Below are 16,740 nucleotides of genomic sequence, written 5' to 3' on the forward strand. Positions count from 1 at the left end.
ATGTGAAAATTTGTCCTTTGAGACGTCAAACTTAAATGTATTTTCTTAATAGGTAGCATGGTCTATGTAAGTCTGAAATTAATTGGAGAAAGTAAGCATAGACGAACTCATTATTTTGGGGGGCTCCCTAACAGCCCCCTGTCTGGTTCAACTGCTCTTTAAATTACATGTTTCACTTGTAAATAAATCTACTTTATTCATATTTTTAGGTGTTTTCAAACATTTTCAGAGAGGTTAGTCAACATTAATGATCATCTCATGTCTCAAGTTATTATGCTGCAACTAGGATTTGTAGTTAATGAAAAAATGTTCTGAACAGATATTATTATGGTGCAGAATCTTGAAGCTGTCTATTCTTTGGTGCATTAAAGAAATTATTGTTTGTAATTTTATTCAAATTCAGATGCAAACATAACTATAAGCTTGTGATCATTTGTTCAAATTATTTCTCATTTCAGGACTTAAGTCAAAGTTGAGTGGACCAAAACCAATTAAAACTCACTGACAATTGTAAGCATGGCTTTACTTGGTGAGTGCTCATTGCATATTGCTCAAAATTATGAAGTGCAAAATTAAGTTACTCAAAATGCTTAAATTCAACCTTTGTGCACTTGACCACCATTTTTGCTCAAGATAACCTTGATTTGAAAATTTTTCTTTTGGTGTGGTTTCTCTTTTAAAATTTGTGGTAGCCACAATCTGCAGGTAAGCATATGGGAACATGATGTTTGCCTTAAAATGTTACCTTAGAGAGCATTTCATTGCATATCAGCATTTCAATCAAGCTTGAGTTGGCAAGCATGTCTGCCATGCTTCTAAACCATTTGATATTATCTATGAAACAATATTTATCCTCCACACCACCTTCAACATGAGAATGTAGAAATCTTTTCTATTAATTTTATCAACTGTAGCACCAATTTTCAAATATAGAAGCCCTAGTACCTCTGGTCTTGGGCAAACCATGAGGTTTAAAAATGACCATACCTTTTCTTTTATTATAGGATCTGTATTGTATGAGTTATTAGCAGAAAATACACATCGAAAAACTTCGCTCTTTTCACATGCAACCATCAACTGATAAAGAACATTCTAATACGTACCATAGTGTACATTTCGCGAACTAAAGTACGGAGATCGCTGGCATGCGGTTGTACTATTGACGTAGCGACGTATGTATGTACCTTCGTTAGAATGTTAGTGTAATAATTCACCAAAATGCGTTTTCCTCAACAAAAATGCGATTGTAACAATGTTTTGAAAATAACAAATCAGCTTATTTACCAACATTATGTTTATAATCATCTATCGTTAATTGCAAATTTATTGAAATACTTTGTGTGAAATAGAACATACTTTCATAGAAGTGCGCATTTTGTGTAATTATGAATTCAGAATTCCGATCTTACCTTTCGAAGGATACCAACTTCTCAATTACCAAGAAGAATACCAATAATGCTCATTGTTGAAACGCGTAGGTGGTTGAAAGTATTGTTTGAACGCGAAAAATTTCCCGCCGCTCTTTGATTGGGTGATTTCGTTAATACAATCGTAGATGTAAATATCAGGGCTCTGGTAAAAATACCTGTGATTGGTCGATATCACCTTCAGTTTGATCTTGGTGCTCGTGCCAGCGGAAGTAGTTCATATACGTGATTTAACTTTTTTTCCTTAGTCGTGTTTTTGTCATCGTTTATGTGGTTGTTTGGTTGTATGAGTTATGAAAAATTATATGTGTGTATGAAATTTATGAAATGAAAGAGAAAAGAAATCGTCAGAATGTGCGCGCGAGTGATGCAATTTTCAAACGTCGCACGCTTCATGATTCCGTAAACACATCGTCATTAATGTCTGTAAAACGTACAGTGGTAAGTAAAGTTTTTTAATGATTTATAACATAGATTTTGAACAAAATTATCTGGTGAGTGCATTTTATTTTATATTTGGTCATAAATGAAACAGTAATTTTGAACATTTTATGAATAATGCTGTACAATGTTGTCATTGTTATTGAGGTTTAGTTGAGAAGGACCTAAAAGGCAACACATTTGTTTTTTTTATTCATTTTATTTTAAATTTTAATTTATCAATGCTGCATTCGTTTATGTGTTAAATGAGACAACACATCTTTGAATATAATGGTAGCAAAATATTTAAACAAAAGCAACAACCTCAGTTTGGATTTAATCAAATTAATGCCCAATACAATTATATTTTTCAAAACTTTGAAATACATTAAGACTTATTATAAAGTTACCAGTCACACAGCATCTCTTACTAATCTTGCATTCTGAAATATCTGTTGGAACATGGCATTTTTTGCTTCTTCACATAACACTGTATGTGTTGGTTTTATATATTGTTGTATGTACTCCCAGCACTAGATTAATTGTGGATTTAAAATAAATCACAAAATTTTTTATTATAAATATGTTTTGGCTTTCCAGTCCACTGAAGTTGACTTAATGTAAGTTGATGTTTATAATAAAAAAGTTGTCATTTATTTTAAATGCCTAATTGTTATATGTGTTGGGTTTTTAATTCACCCGACCATTTTATACAGTTTTGAACAATGAAAAATCAAATTTGAATCTTGGAAAAGGTGACCATGTCTACTTAATGTAGATGGACTGTTCAATAAAGGTATAAATAGTATTTATATTTTGAATTTTTGGGACATTACCACACAATTGCCAAAAATAACCACTGTATGAAAAAATGTATGCTCCAAACAGATGTTTTCAAACAAGTTGCTTTCTTACATAATTCATTCATATTTAAATTGTTATGCATCAAGATCGTTCAGTTGTAGGGAAAAATGTCCCTGACATAAAACAACTATGTTACAATAAACCAAGCACCCACTAAGTAATAAAAAAAATTCATTTAAGATAATTCACTTAAGAAAGACTGGCCAAAAAAAAATCTAGTGCCACATCTTCCTCTATGGTTTGTCAAAACTACACATTATTATTCCCAATTGCTAATTATTGCTCTAACTAGTAAATCAAATGAATACAATATTTGTCACATTATCACTGTTTCGAGAAATTACATTTTTATTGTCTTTCACATGTATAAATATTGTGCTTTAGCACATGTTTCTCTTGCTGGAAACTCTTTATGACGAAATTTCTTTATTCAAGAATTTTAAAGTGAAACGAATGAACTAAAGACTGCTGAATCTTATGACAAAGACAGTGAATATTCTGAAGATGGTATGTAAAAATAACACATTTGTAAGAATTTTATAATGTACAAACTGACGAGTGGCGAACGTTGGACATTTTCTAAAGAAATGAGTTCTACAAAATCAACATTAGCCCGTTGATAGATGTCTTGAAAGCAGACTGGGATTTTTTCTCTATAGAACAGAGCATGTGCTCAATACTGCCAACAATTACAAGGGACACTATGTAGCTATGTACAAGCTTAAACCGTTAGATACTTATACATTACCATGAGTGAGATATTAATTTCACGTTCTTTGCAAAGTTTTCATGTAGCTAATATTTTTCATTGTATATTTAGAATTCTAAAATTCCTATCTAAAATTCACAGACAACGTATGTAGTTCTGGGTATGTGGTTATTGAGCAAAAACATGTTTAGATCACAACTTACGTTCATTCGTATGCAATATAAATTTCTTCATGACATGGTGTACGTTGAACTTTCATCTTTGAAAAATGTTGCTTAAAAAAGAGTGTCGCTATTTGTTGGCAACGTTAAAATTTAACTATTACGAATTTGCAATAAAAGTAAAATAATCACTCATATATTGATATATACTATTATTCCCATTTTAACTTAGGAAGAATTAGTATAAGAATTGTTTCCCTATCGACGATGTAAGTTTTCTTTCAACAAAAAATTTTTCTTTATTCCATATTTGTAGAGTGATTTACTGTAATCCAAGAAAACAAAAGTATTTTAAAATAACTTTCTCCATTACAGCTTTACCATGTCTCCTGCCATTAATAAGATAACAACTACAAAACATGGACAGATTTACTGAGGAGGGGTACTGGGTGGGGCTCACAATCTTTAGATTTAACTCCCAAAAATAAATTGCATACCCCTGCTGGAAACATTTTAACTCCCTCAATTTTTAGCGAAACAAATCAGTAGTACAGTTGAACTGAGTTTTTCTGGGCAATGTTTCAACTTTCTTTAATATCTTTGGTGGCTGCACTACCAGACCTCCCCTAAAATCTACACTTTTATTGTCGTCACTTCTTTACCAATTGACTATTAAATTAGCACTTTTAATTTCCAGTATTTTCTTGCGTGTAGCATTTACTGTGAAATAAAAAATTTCTCTACCGAAGTCTTATGCTGTATATTGTGGAACAATTCTTGTGAAACCAGAAACTCTTTTATCAAATTGATTTATTTTCGTCAATTATTGAAAGAAATTAGGTTAACTAGCGTGAGTTTATACACATGATATTTAATCATATAGTATTTCTAGTCACGCAGAGATCATATGACATTCTTCCTGAGATCAATACTTTCATTTTCTAGTCATCGTATTCATTGGAGAAGACGCCTTACGAAAATTTCGATAAAATTGTGCAAAGCATTTTCATCAAAAGGTAAATATCATGTATTAAGTATTTGTTGTTCGAATTTCAGTGACATAAGTAAAGTACATGGGAACGAACTCCTGAATTCGAATTCCAGTTTGTCACAGATTGTTAAGATTATTTCCGTGAACATTCGCTATCTATATGTTGCTAAAAGTTTGATAAATTGTATGAATGATTGTAAGCAATGCAAAATTACATGCGATCCCAAAGACTAGTCAATGTAAATCACCGTTAGTTACTGCTTGTGATTAAGAGGTTAACTAAAAGCAGCTTCCACAAGATCGAAATATCTTCGAGTCTTCGACAGAAGATAAAAATCATTTAATAAACATTCGCTCCTAGAAATGTTGGGACATAACACTTCCCAAATTTGAATTTATTGTTACATGTTTCGTTGTACTAATCACTGCAATGTTTGATGAATTTTTGATATTCGTTTTTTAAGTAACAATAGTTGATATATGTGATTCTACAATTGTTTTGATGTGAAATGAACAAACGCGCTATGCATGATGGTTGTTGGCAAATTCTATTTCAAAATCAAAGAGTTTTGAAAATTTATCTGTTGAAATTCAATTTTATTCTTAAGGTGTCGACAGCAGTAGACTGCATTTTCTTTCATCCCTTAGAGTCATCAGTCAACATATTTATTTGAGAAATGACAAAATGCTACTCTCCTTAACGGCTTTCACTTTTATTATGCACCACGTCTGCGTCCTCAAAGAATAATGGGGTTTTGTTACGACATAATGACGCATTTGCACATGTGATATTGTATAGTTCGAAATCTCTTACTTCGTCATGATCATTCTCGTTGAACAGAAATTATGCTCGTTATTGACTTTAATGCATGGCTATAAGCACGGTACTTATGACGTAGTTGCAACTCTAGATGATTTATAGTCGATGTTTATTGAAATTAAATGATATTTTGAAGTCAAAATTGACCAATAGTTTGACGTTTTTTTCTTTATACAGTGAATCATGAGCGCCGACGACGACGTTGATAACGTTGATCAACAAGAATTAGACAGTGTTTTATGTACTGAAGAAGGTAACATGTTTGAAATATTAAAGAATTTTTATTGAATTATCACCCTAAAGGTTAGAGTCCAACAGATCGTTTCAAAGATAACCATAAGCGTTCGATTTCTTTGATATTTATTAAAACAAAGCAAATAACGTTTGTCGTTTCGTCTCGACTCAAGACATCTTCAAATGAGATGTAATTACTTAGATAGTTAAGGTGTGAGGTTTGTGTGGATGTGTACTTACAGTGTAAAGCTGATATTGAGTATTGTAAGGAAATGTAAGAAAGATTGTACAAGATATAAGAGGGAGGGGGTGAGTAATGGGGGGAAATTTACCATAAAGAGAGCTGAGATGACGTGCATTCTCACCATTACCCCCTCCCTCTTCCAACTATTCAAAGACCAATTTAAGAGTTTTTAAGATCTGAAGAGAAAAAAGGAATTTATAGATAGTTGCTTCCTGTAAAAGGGCAAACAGCAAAGTAAAAGTAATAAACAGAAACTTTTGAGCATCGTAGTAAGTCTATGTAATTAGTCTGAAATGTCTTGAGTCAAGACTAAACGTCGCTTGCTTTTTTAAATAAATACTGAAAAAATCAAATGCAGATGGCTTTCTCAAACATTATCTTTTGGGATCTTATCTTTATATAAAGAATTTGATTCACACCTGGCACCTCACTGGCAACATTGAAATTTTATAAATTCTTATTAATTGTTGTCCACTCATATTTACGATGTATTTGACATATTTGACGTATTTTTTTAGTTGCAAGCGATTGTTGAAATTCATATTCCATTGGAATCCTACAGTGGCAGTACGGCCCTACGAACGAACGATTTATCTTTGTATCGAGGCAGTAGATATCAATATACTGTCCTGTTGAAGTGCTAGAAATCCTACGGAGGTACAAGGTTCGCAAAAACCTTTGGTGGAAATAAGTAGTTTGACTTATCTTTGAATCGAGACAGTAAATATCAATATACTGTCCTGTTGAAGTGCTAGAAATCCTACGGAGGTACAAGGTTCGCAAAAACCTTTGGTGGAAATAAGTAGTTTGACTTACAATGATTTATCTAATGTCAAATTTTCACATGTTTGTCGATGTAGATCGTACAGGTTAGTAGAGTCAAGAGAAGGACTGTTGTTGTTGGTGTTGACTGACGTTTTCACTTCCTTAGCAGTCGTCACCTCTAAGTTCAAGTTGACTTTCTCAAGACTCTACTAACAATGACAATCTACATCTAGAAACATGTAACGATACGCCAGAGTTCAAACCATTTACGTTATTACTGTTATTGATGTTGACTGACGTTTTGACTTCCTTAGCAGTCGTCATCTTGAAAGTCAAGTTGACTTTCTCAAGACTCTACTAACCATGACGATCTACATCTAGAAACATGTAACGATACGCCAGGGTTCAAACCATTTACGTTATTACAGTTATTGATGTTGACTGACGTTTTGACTTCCTTAGCAGTCGTCATCTTGAAAGTCAAGTTGACTTTCTCAGGACTCTACTAACCATGACTATCTACATCTACAAACATGTAACGATACGCCAGGGTTCAAACCATTTACGTTATTACAGTTATTGATGTTGACTGACGTTTTGACTTCCTTAGCAGTCGTCACCTTCAAAATTTAGTTGACTTTCTCAGGACTCTACTAACAATGACGATCTACATCTAGAAACATGTAACGATACGTCCGGGTTCAAACCATTTACGTTATTACAGTTATTGATGTTGACTGACGTTTTGACTTCCTTAGCAGTCGTCACCTTCAAAATTTAGTTGACTTTCTCAGGACTCTACTAACCATGACGATCTACATCTAGAAACATGTAACGATACGTCCGGGTTCAAACCATTTACGTTATTACAGTTATTGATGTTGACTGACGTTTTGACTTCCTTAGCAGTAGTCATCTTTAAAGTCAAGTTGATTTTCTCAGGACTCTACTAACCATGACGATCTACATCTAGAAACATGTAACGATACGTCCGGGTTCAAACCATTTCCGTTATTAAAGTTAAATTTTCGTAAATCATAATCGTTGTTAGAGTAAAAATTTGTAACCGAGAAACTAATTTAAAATAGCTTGCGCCAAAAATGACACCAATAAATTGCAACTGGAACGCATAAGGTTAAAATATGGCATATGTTGCTCAAACTAATAAGGTTTCGGTAAATTTGGACGATTCTTACGCCAACGTTCATCTTCCGAATCGTAGATTAGTTTGTGTTTTTCCGTTTATAAGACATTTAACATAAATCATCATCAATTTTTCTGTTTATAATGATTCAGGTATTTTGGAATCTGAAATTTATACATAATTGAAGAGAGCTATAAAAAAAGTATTCAAAAACGAAAACAAAATAATCTGTGGTTTGGAAGCTAATTGTTTGTGTACGCTTTTGCCAAATTCCCTGAAACTTCATTTGCTTGAACAAAGTGTGACCTATTTTAATCCCATGTGTTTCAATTGCTTTTAGCTTTGTCATTTTTGTGCGTGAGCTACTTCAAAAGCACTTCTCTGTAACACATTCCTCCCTCTAAAAAGGTCATTATTTGAAACAATTTTACTTAACTATCAGATGAACCATTGGAAGTCCAACTGCCTATTTCCACTTAAAATTTTTGCAAATATTGCGCGCTGATCAATTTAGCAAAGTTTTTCATCACTGACTATTTTTTTGATACCCCCGCACATACATCTCACAGTCACGGCCACCTGGTAAACGTTGATTGGTGGGAGAGGGTGTGTTATTCATATATTCAATTGTGCCTGACTGATTTTTTTGAAAGCCAGTTGCTTGATTTCTTAAAGTGCCTATGAAACGAAAATTTTGTTATCTGAGTAATACTTTTATTGAAGAGATATTTTAAAATGACAATGGACATTCTAAACCAGTTTATGCATATCGCATAGTCATGTACTAATTCAATTTATTTCAGTAATTTTAAGTATAATGTGCTACATATATATGTAGCAAGACACTTTATTTTCAAAGATAAACATTTATACACATTCATCCTTCACCCATACACATTCATCTTTCACCAATACAAAATACACAGGTAATTCAAAAGCAAACATTTTATATTGAGAATTATACATTAAAATGATTTAACTGCTAAACAAGCCACAGGAACATTGTATTAAATGGGTAAACAAAACCATTTTTCAAAAGGAATGATATCTGAATCATGTGGGATATTCACGATGAATCCTTAAAGTAAACGAGACTTACCGGTAAGTTGATGTTTGATTGGAATTCTACTAGTCATCAGACAGGAACGAAAGAGTCACATGAGAAGCGCGTGCGCCTCGCTTGTCGATCAGTTTTTCAACGAGAGCAGTAGCAGAAATTAAGGAGTCGAAGGAGTCACGGGAATTATGGGTAGTGCAGGGAATGTGACTCCTTTGTTCCTTAGTGATGACTTGTAGATTTCCAATCAAACATTAACTTACAGGTAAGTCTCGTTTAATTTAAGAATTTTACAACGTCATCAGTCACGTCACTACGGAGTCACATTAGATTTCAAATTTTGCGGCTGCGAGATGGGAATTGATATGTTAGACTCAATGTCATCAATCAATTATGTATTATAGAGAGGACTCAGCTCGAGAGAATATTAATAAAGTACAACACTTTTGGTGTATTTAAAGGAACCTCATAGAAGTTAACTTATGGTAAAAAGAAAAAGAACATTTAACCACAGTTTAGAGAACGTACAGTAGAGCCACTCCATTGAATTTTTCGTGCCACGCATATTTTATTACGCATGTGATTACCATATTGGCAGCCAGTAAATTGCATTGTGTGACCAATAGGATTGACAATATGGCAAACGGCAGCCAGTAAACTAAGAGCATGTTCACATGAGCCAGGTAACAGGGATTCTGCGAGGCGTAAAATGATTTTAAGTCATTGAAAAGAGTTAAAAGTGCAAAATTAACATTCTTTTCTTAAGCGCCAGAAGTGATTTTAGTCGTAATTTTCAAATCCAGCTAAATTGTTTGTCTTCATTTTAAAGGTTTTTTGATTTTCCAAAGTCCTATTACAGAGATATTGCTCAAATAAGATTTTTGTTGTGAAGTATTTAATCTTTTCCATTTGCCAAAATGTTTTAACTCTTCACTGAATCCCGGCTACTGAGCTCATGTTAAGGACCACTAATTATATATACAGCAGCCAGTTGCACAGCGCAGTGGCCCTACAGTATATTCCTATACTGTGATTTAACTCACTCTAAGTTTTCATTTTTTTGAAATCGTAAATGATCTCTGTGGGTGTTTTTTCCCTTACTGGTACCACTAATCTTTTGAATTTGCCTACTGAGACAAAAACAACAATGTGTTTTTCAACGTTACTACACATCTGAGATAAGCATTATCTTATTTTTATTACATTCTTTACTCTTGTGTCTGCAGTGTTTTTTTTTATCACAATTAATTATTATTCTGTGTAGTTGGAGTTTGTTATTTAATAAACCATTGTAAATTATAAATAATTTTCAAAGTTTTTTATAATATGAAATGACTTATGAAATACCGTATTTGTATGGAATTTTTATTAATGAAATGAAAAAAACATTTGCCTTTTCGAAAATCGTGTTAAAGCATTGAAAATCAAATCCTTTCTTAGATAGTTGATCCTCAACTCCTGAGTGAAATTAAAAGTTGCGCAAAAATCTGCCTTCGTATGAAACATTAAAATTTGCATTTACAATGTTTTGCTTATGACTGAAAATTGATCAATACATTGAATACACAGACTACAGCTGACACAACACAGATGCTACAGTACCATTTATAGCTATGCTGTAAGGTGGTCATCCTCCTTTCATGGGTTTTTTCGTAATTTTTGCCAAAAAAATTCTGACATAAACATGCAAAGCACATTTGAATGTGCCCTTAAAATCAATGCTAATCCTTATTTCTCAAATTTTTTGTCCTAATGTAAAAAAAAGGTTGGTTAACATCTCACGAGTTAGTATCGCAATCTGAAAACAGTGAGTCGTCTACTGAAGAGCTTAGAGAGGGATTCAATGAGGAAGCGACTATAAAATACTATTTTTGCTGTGGGCATGAGTACAATGAAGTCCTTGGCTTTTTATCGAAGCACCACAGTTGTAACATGAGTTACAATACACTTCTCAGACGCTTGAAAGATTATGGTCTTCATTGTCGACATGTCAAAGATTCTCCCAACTTCGATAATACATTTCAGATGGTGCTGCCAAAAATAAGAGAATTAGTTAGTGGTCCAGAGAATTCCAAGGGCTGCAGAGCGGTTATGGCATTGTCTGCGAATGGAAGGACTGAACGTTCCAAGAGCCATTGTCCAAGACTTGCTTGAAGCAATGGATCCTGAATCAACAGAACCTTTCCTGTCTGTCATATGATAAATCAAAAGAATTCAAAAGAACGTTGCTGGCATTAGGCAAGGGACATGCATTTGCAAAGCCTAGAGTCTTTTTATGTGTCTATGAAATTAATATTTTTACAATTAATCAAAAATATAAGTTTTTAAAATGTACATGGTTTTTATTGGTTTGTTAAAAGAACTAATGCATGGAGCTGAAGATTTTTTTCAATTCCTCAAAATGAGATAACATCATTTCAGGAAAACTCATTTTAACCGATTTGTATTAATTTAATGTTTTCTTAGAAATAAATACTAGTGGCTTCCACGCCTTATCTAGGAAAATGTTCGTTGGTCTTCCATAGAAATAACTCAAAAATTAGTCTGTCTCATATGAAATGCTATATCTATGAAAAATTGTTTACTGCGAAGCATATATTTAAAGTTTGTAAAAATCTTCTTTCTTTGAATAATCTATAGCATAAAATGCAATAAGATATTTAAGACTTATATATTTTGAGTAAATGTTGCTGAGTTTGAAAGTTACGGAGTAATTTGACATTCTAATTTAGGTTTAAAACAACCAAGAATCAGATAGTTTTATAAGAGGTGATTTGATTACATGAAAATGGAGTGAAAAGACCATTGAAATATTAAAAAAATCAAGTTCCAAAGTTCTGTGTTAACCAGAACAGTGTAAACAATGGTACATAATTTTATGAGTTTGTCAGTTTTAGACAGAAAGTGTTAAATGGAGATAGTTAATATGGTGCAACATAACTTCAATGTCAAAAGAATTAAGTTCCTAAAATTCTGTGTTAACCAAGTAATAGATGTGATAGCCAACCATTAGCTTATCTTGATTCTTTGCACAAATCATGATTCTTAGCACAGCAAGCAACAATCATGGAGGCAAGCAATACAGTATACTTGACTGAAGCTTATAGTTTTTACATGGTGATAAAGAATAACATATTAGATTTCTGTTTATACACCTTAACTGATGATTCTATCAAAATCAACCACGCAGTCTTCTGTTCAAACTTTTAGCTTGAAATAAGATTTTTCCGCTAATGAATTTAAAGTGAGACGTGAAGACGAAAGATAATGCAATTTAGCATTTAAGAACTCGTTTACGAATAAAATTTACATAATTTTATTACGATTTAGGCTTGTTCCATTCTGCTCAAATTTACGCACATTGTACCAGTGTACCAGGTGATACTGAGGCCAAAGTTTGTCGTTCTGGAAATCTTTGTTTGAACTGATTGTGTGTTTTTTGTAAGCTACCGGTTTCAAAAAACGTTTTCACAAGAAATGTGCCTTCTGCCATTCTTAATTAGAGCCACTGCGTTTGTAAAGCATACGATACAAGAAGTTAAATTTGGATTAGGTCTGTAGTGATGATTAGCATTTAAAAGCTTTATGGGAGTAAATTTGAAAGAAAAAAAATGGAATTCCCACTAGCGGAAAATTGTGATTTTTATGAACTTTATTTGTAAAGAAATACTCCTTCATTTCACAACTGAAAGATTCGTACAACATGTCTTTTGAAAGGTAAATAAATAGACTAAACAAAGTAGCTCCAAAATAAGGGCTTTGGCATTTCAACTGTCAGGGGGAAAATGAATTGAATTTCAAAAGAAAACACAAGGGCACAACTGAATATATGAGTATACACCCATCCACCCCCACCCCCAATTAACGTTCTAGTTACGACTTTGCCTGTTATGATTCTCAAATAAGGCCAAATTTGTTGTTCGATTCTGAATGTTATGCGTATAGTTATGAAAACGGAATATTGTGAAAGTGCTGAAGAACATTCATCTGATGATAAGTATTAAATCTTTTCCACTTGCCAAAGTCATTTAACGCATGGCTGAATCCCGGGTACCCGGGATCAGTTAAACAGCCCCTAAATTTTCTCGTAAATGTATACAAACTTTGTATATATGTGTGCAATTAGCTGGCAACTTGTAAATATGTCATTCTTTCTGATGTTGATTTTTAAATAAAACCGAAACATTGCCGCGTAATTGTCTTGTTTTATAACTTTGTGGTTACATTATGAGTTACACTAGGTTACACTATTTCAGGTTACAAGATGCCCTTTTACGGATTATACTTATTTTTAACTTTTTGGTTCCAATTAGTTTTATATGTCTCTTTCGACCATTTTATCATATATATAGTTGTCCAAATTCGTAGGCTCCATATTCAAGTCATTTATATCTAAAGAGTTGCAGCAGCTAGGACCAACATATTTAGTGTTTATATTCGATAAAAAAGTCCCAGGTTTTAACCACACTAACTTTTTCGTCCTCTCTTAGCTTATGGACAGACCTTTTGTGTTCACTATTCCATAAAAACACGATTCAATTAGCAAAATTTTCATTTTGTGGCAACTTGTTAAAGTGCCATAGTCACGTTTGTTGCTGTGGAGGTTTCAAACTGACGTACGTTTCTAAGGAGGAAACAAATGTTTCCACTCGGTGTACTTTGCAAGATTTGCAGATGTTCAATTAAGAAATAAAAGATGTTTATTGTGGAAATATTAAAACCGAGGAGACCTTTGAGAGTACTCGAAAGCAGATCAGGGCGAAAACATCTTTATATTTCTTTTATAGAATAACAATAATGTAATAAAGATAAATTCAAAGCAAACGTTTTAATATTTCCTCTAACATGAATAAGAAGTGTTTCGAGGAGAACGCACTGAAACTAAGATGGAAACCATTTTGACGTAATTTATTATTATAGAATATAAGATTTCTTGTTGAATTTTCAGGTTTGCATTAGCTAGTTGTTGTGGAAACGACCGCATGTAGTGCTCCTGTCATTACGAATAATTTATGTGTGTATTAACTTCACTTTACGGTTTACTCTCGGCATTAATATAAATAATATACGTAAGCTAGCCAGGATCTGCCTCTCATTCAGAAAGAAAAACTGTGTCGCTTTAGATCATCTTTTAATTGAATGCCAGACTTACCTTTCGTATTTGTCAGGAAGAAATTCATTTACAAGAATTGTTAACATTGCGCTGAGAGAATACTTTCGTAAAGTCAGTAAATACTGGTGTTGAAAGCCCCATTTTGTCTTTCCAACCTATTGTTTGTGCTAACATAAACAAGCAGACGCTCTTTTCTGAATGCCCATACCCATCTCTGTAAAAGTTAAATATCAATAAAGTATAAAAAATGGTTGTAGGTTTTACTTGTATTGACGTGACGAAGAAGGAAAGTACAATGAAACGTACTTTTCCACTTTTTTCGTGTAAACGCTTGTGGTAGTTATTTGTGCAGTACATTTTGCGGCCGTGCAATTGCTAAGTCTGTATTCTTTTTTTTACCTTTTTGTGTCTTATCCACGTGTTTTCCAGCCACCTTTTAAAGCTGTTATTGGTCTTCCACTCGCTAGTGTCTTTAACTTTTTGCAGGGCATTTTCGTATGCATCCTCAGTTCTTGACCGTGCCAATTGTCTCATCAAAGCCAATATAAATTCACGGTTGTCTGCGATCCATTATCTTTTTTAGATGTCCAACGTTCCCATGCTTTCTCTCGATGAAAATCGCAAAGCAGCACTTTGCAGTCTGAAAATATACCCACATGTTACACTCCATGATGAATTGCAGAGCTACGTAGCCATGGTATATAGAACTTTTTAAAAGGATGTTTAACTTTGTCAACACGATTACATATAAATCGTAAAATGAAAATAATCTGCACGTAGAAATTGATCAACCCTTTCTTCCCTTCCCATGTCCAAAGTTTTCTGATATTATTATTATATTTGATTAGCGATGGAAGAAATATAACTTGTGAATTGCTGTTCATTGCTTTTATTATTTAGGTGTTACATGGTTGATTTAGTGCAATAAAGAATGCCAGATGTTTTGGTCAAAACCTCTTGCAGCTCGTGCCTCATACCTGGAAAAACAAACTCGATTGATTTTATTTCTTCTTCACAAAGATCGGTCATCATATGCTGTGGGTTCCATCGTGGATTCCATTGATGTAAAATACTGAGAGCTTCCGTTATACTAGCTGTTGTTTCATCTTGTATTACAAAGAATGAAACGATAGCATAATCAACATTAGTCTTCACAGCAACAAAAAATAATGGCAAGGAATACTTTGTGGTTTTGTATGTGGCATCTAGGAAAGCTAGTTCCTGACCATAACGACAAAGTAACCTTGATTGCCAAGCCGTTTGGTGTATAAACAAAAGTCGCCCTTTTTGCTCCTTTGCAGTCGTCATAACCTCTTCATTTAAACTTATGTCGTCATCGCTGTCTTCTTCATTTTGTAAGTCTGTATTTTTGAATTCACTGCTTCCTTCAACGTATGGACGGAAATAAATCTATCGTTGCTCGAAGCCTTTTCGCATTTCCATTTTTCAACCAGTCGAGTGACGTTGTCTTGGTCCATAAATGAAAGCCTGGCTCTCATTGCCGCGTTGTACATGTGATTTTTTATTGTTTTAGCTCTGGGAAAGTATCGTCGATTGTCACGCAGAGGTTGTTCTTTTCCTCGAAAAAGCTCATCCTTTATGTATATTTTCAAATGACGTTTCATCTCATGAACAGTTCGCACTCCTTCACTGACAAGTTCTTCTATCTTTCTAATAACCTTTTCATCTAGTCGTTGTGTCATTCCGCTGTGCTGAAATAGCAAAAGGCAAAACTAGTTAGTCTCATGAATTTTATCATGCAAATGCCACAAATGATTGTGATGTTCTTGTCTACAGATTGCAAGACGAGCATGTCAAACAAGAGCATATACCATTCCAAGTCTGTGCGTGGTGTGATCTTCTGGCCGCGGAAACGAAATATAGATTCTGCGTTCAGTTTTTATTGAGGAGCTGGGGTTTTATTAAATGGGCTCGCAAATCAGCAGAGGTCGTGTCACGTTTCTACTTTTTAGCGTCATGTGGCACCTAAAAATATTGCACTCTAATCTTTTAGAAAAAAACCAATTTAACATGTGTATACTTGTCGATTTACTATGAACAAAAATAAAGCCACAGTATGAGCAATTTTCTTTTTTATTAGTAATATACCTTGTATTCTGGAAACTTTATTACTTCTTTCATTTGTATGATGGCTGTGCAATCAAGTTTTTTACTATCTTGCTTCCAGAAACGTCTCTGTTTTATAGTATGATCTCCACGGTCGCCCTGTAATATGAGTAAAACTTTAATTTTTAAGTCCAATTTACTTTCATTACCTAAAGAATTTATGAAGAGTAGTGGTGTCATCTAGAATAATTACCAGGAGATTTGATTCATGTTTTTTTTTCTGATAAACGTTTCTGTCTACACCGTGTTGGCATTCCAAGACATTCGTTCCAACCAAATAGGGTACATTTTTTCAGTACCATTTAGATTCGGTGTGGTTTTAGGTCAATTGTAACAGTAGTTTTCATAGATTATGTTAACATCCAGCGAAGCAATATAATATGTTACGTGAAGATGAGAAGATTTCGTTAACAAGGTGCATTTTAATAAATTAAAACAGGCCATGACCATGTACGATTATTATATTGATATTATACAGCAGGAAATGCACAAGATGAATCCTAACAACTTCCGTAAATACTTAGCTGCAGATAAACGTTACATTTTTAAACCTACTGACTTTATTGATTTATACTTGGTTCAACAAATGTATTCGACATTCTACTAAAATAAATACTTAATAATGTGTGATGATTGCATCATCACGGTAGAGTATTTCAAATAT

The 16,740-nt window shown here is 33.4% G+C and overlaps 1 long non-coding RNA gene across 8 annotated transcripts in view; it reads left to right on the forward strand.

Moving 5' to 3' along the window:
* The window catches only part of LOC124450557, a 79,074-nt gene that overhangs the window by 836 nt on the left and 61,498 nt on the right, over positions 1 to 16,740 (forward strand). The window contains exons 2-11 of one of the 8 annotated variants that reach the window (XR_006950083.1): positions 53 to 91; positions 210 to 233; positions 459 to 529; positions 1,005 to 1,868; positions 2,564 to 2,643; positions 3,147 to 3,218; positions 4,527 to 4,597; positions 5,570 to 5,645; positions 6,389 to 6,638; positions 10,862 to 11,341. This is a non-coding gene — a long non-coding RNA (uncharacterized LOC124450557). Of the gene's footprint in view, positions 1 to 52; positions 92 to 209; positions 234 to 458; positions 530 to 1,004; positions 1,869 to 2,563; positions 2,644 to 3,146; positions 3,219 to 3,813; positions 3,851 to 4,526; positions 4,598 to 5,569; positions 5,646 to 6,388; positions 6,639 to 9,240; positions 9,311 to 10,861; positions 11,342 to 16,740 lie in introns of those variants that run through there. The other 7 variants (XR_006950082.1, XR_006950084.1, XR_006950081.1 and 4 more) reach the window with 7 other exon arrangements.

This window comes from Xenia sp. Carnegie-2017, unplaced genomic scaffold (assembly GCF_021976095.1).
Source record: "Xenia sp. Carnegie-2017 unplaced genomic scaffold, XeniaSp_v1 HiC_scaffold_24, whole genome shotgun sequence".
NCBI classification, from domain to species: Eukaryota; Metazoa; Cnidaria; class Anthozoa; order Malacalcyonacea; family Xeniidae; genus Xenia; species Xenia sp. Carnegie-2017.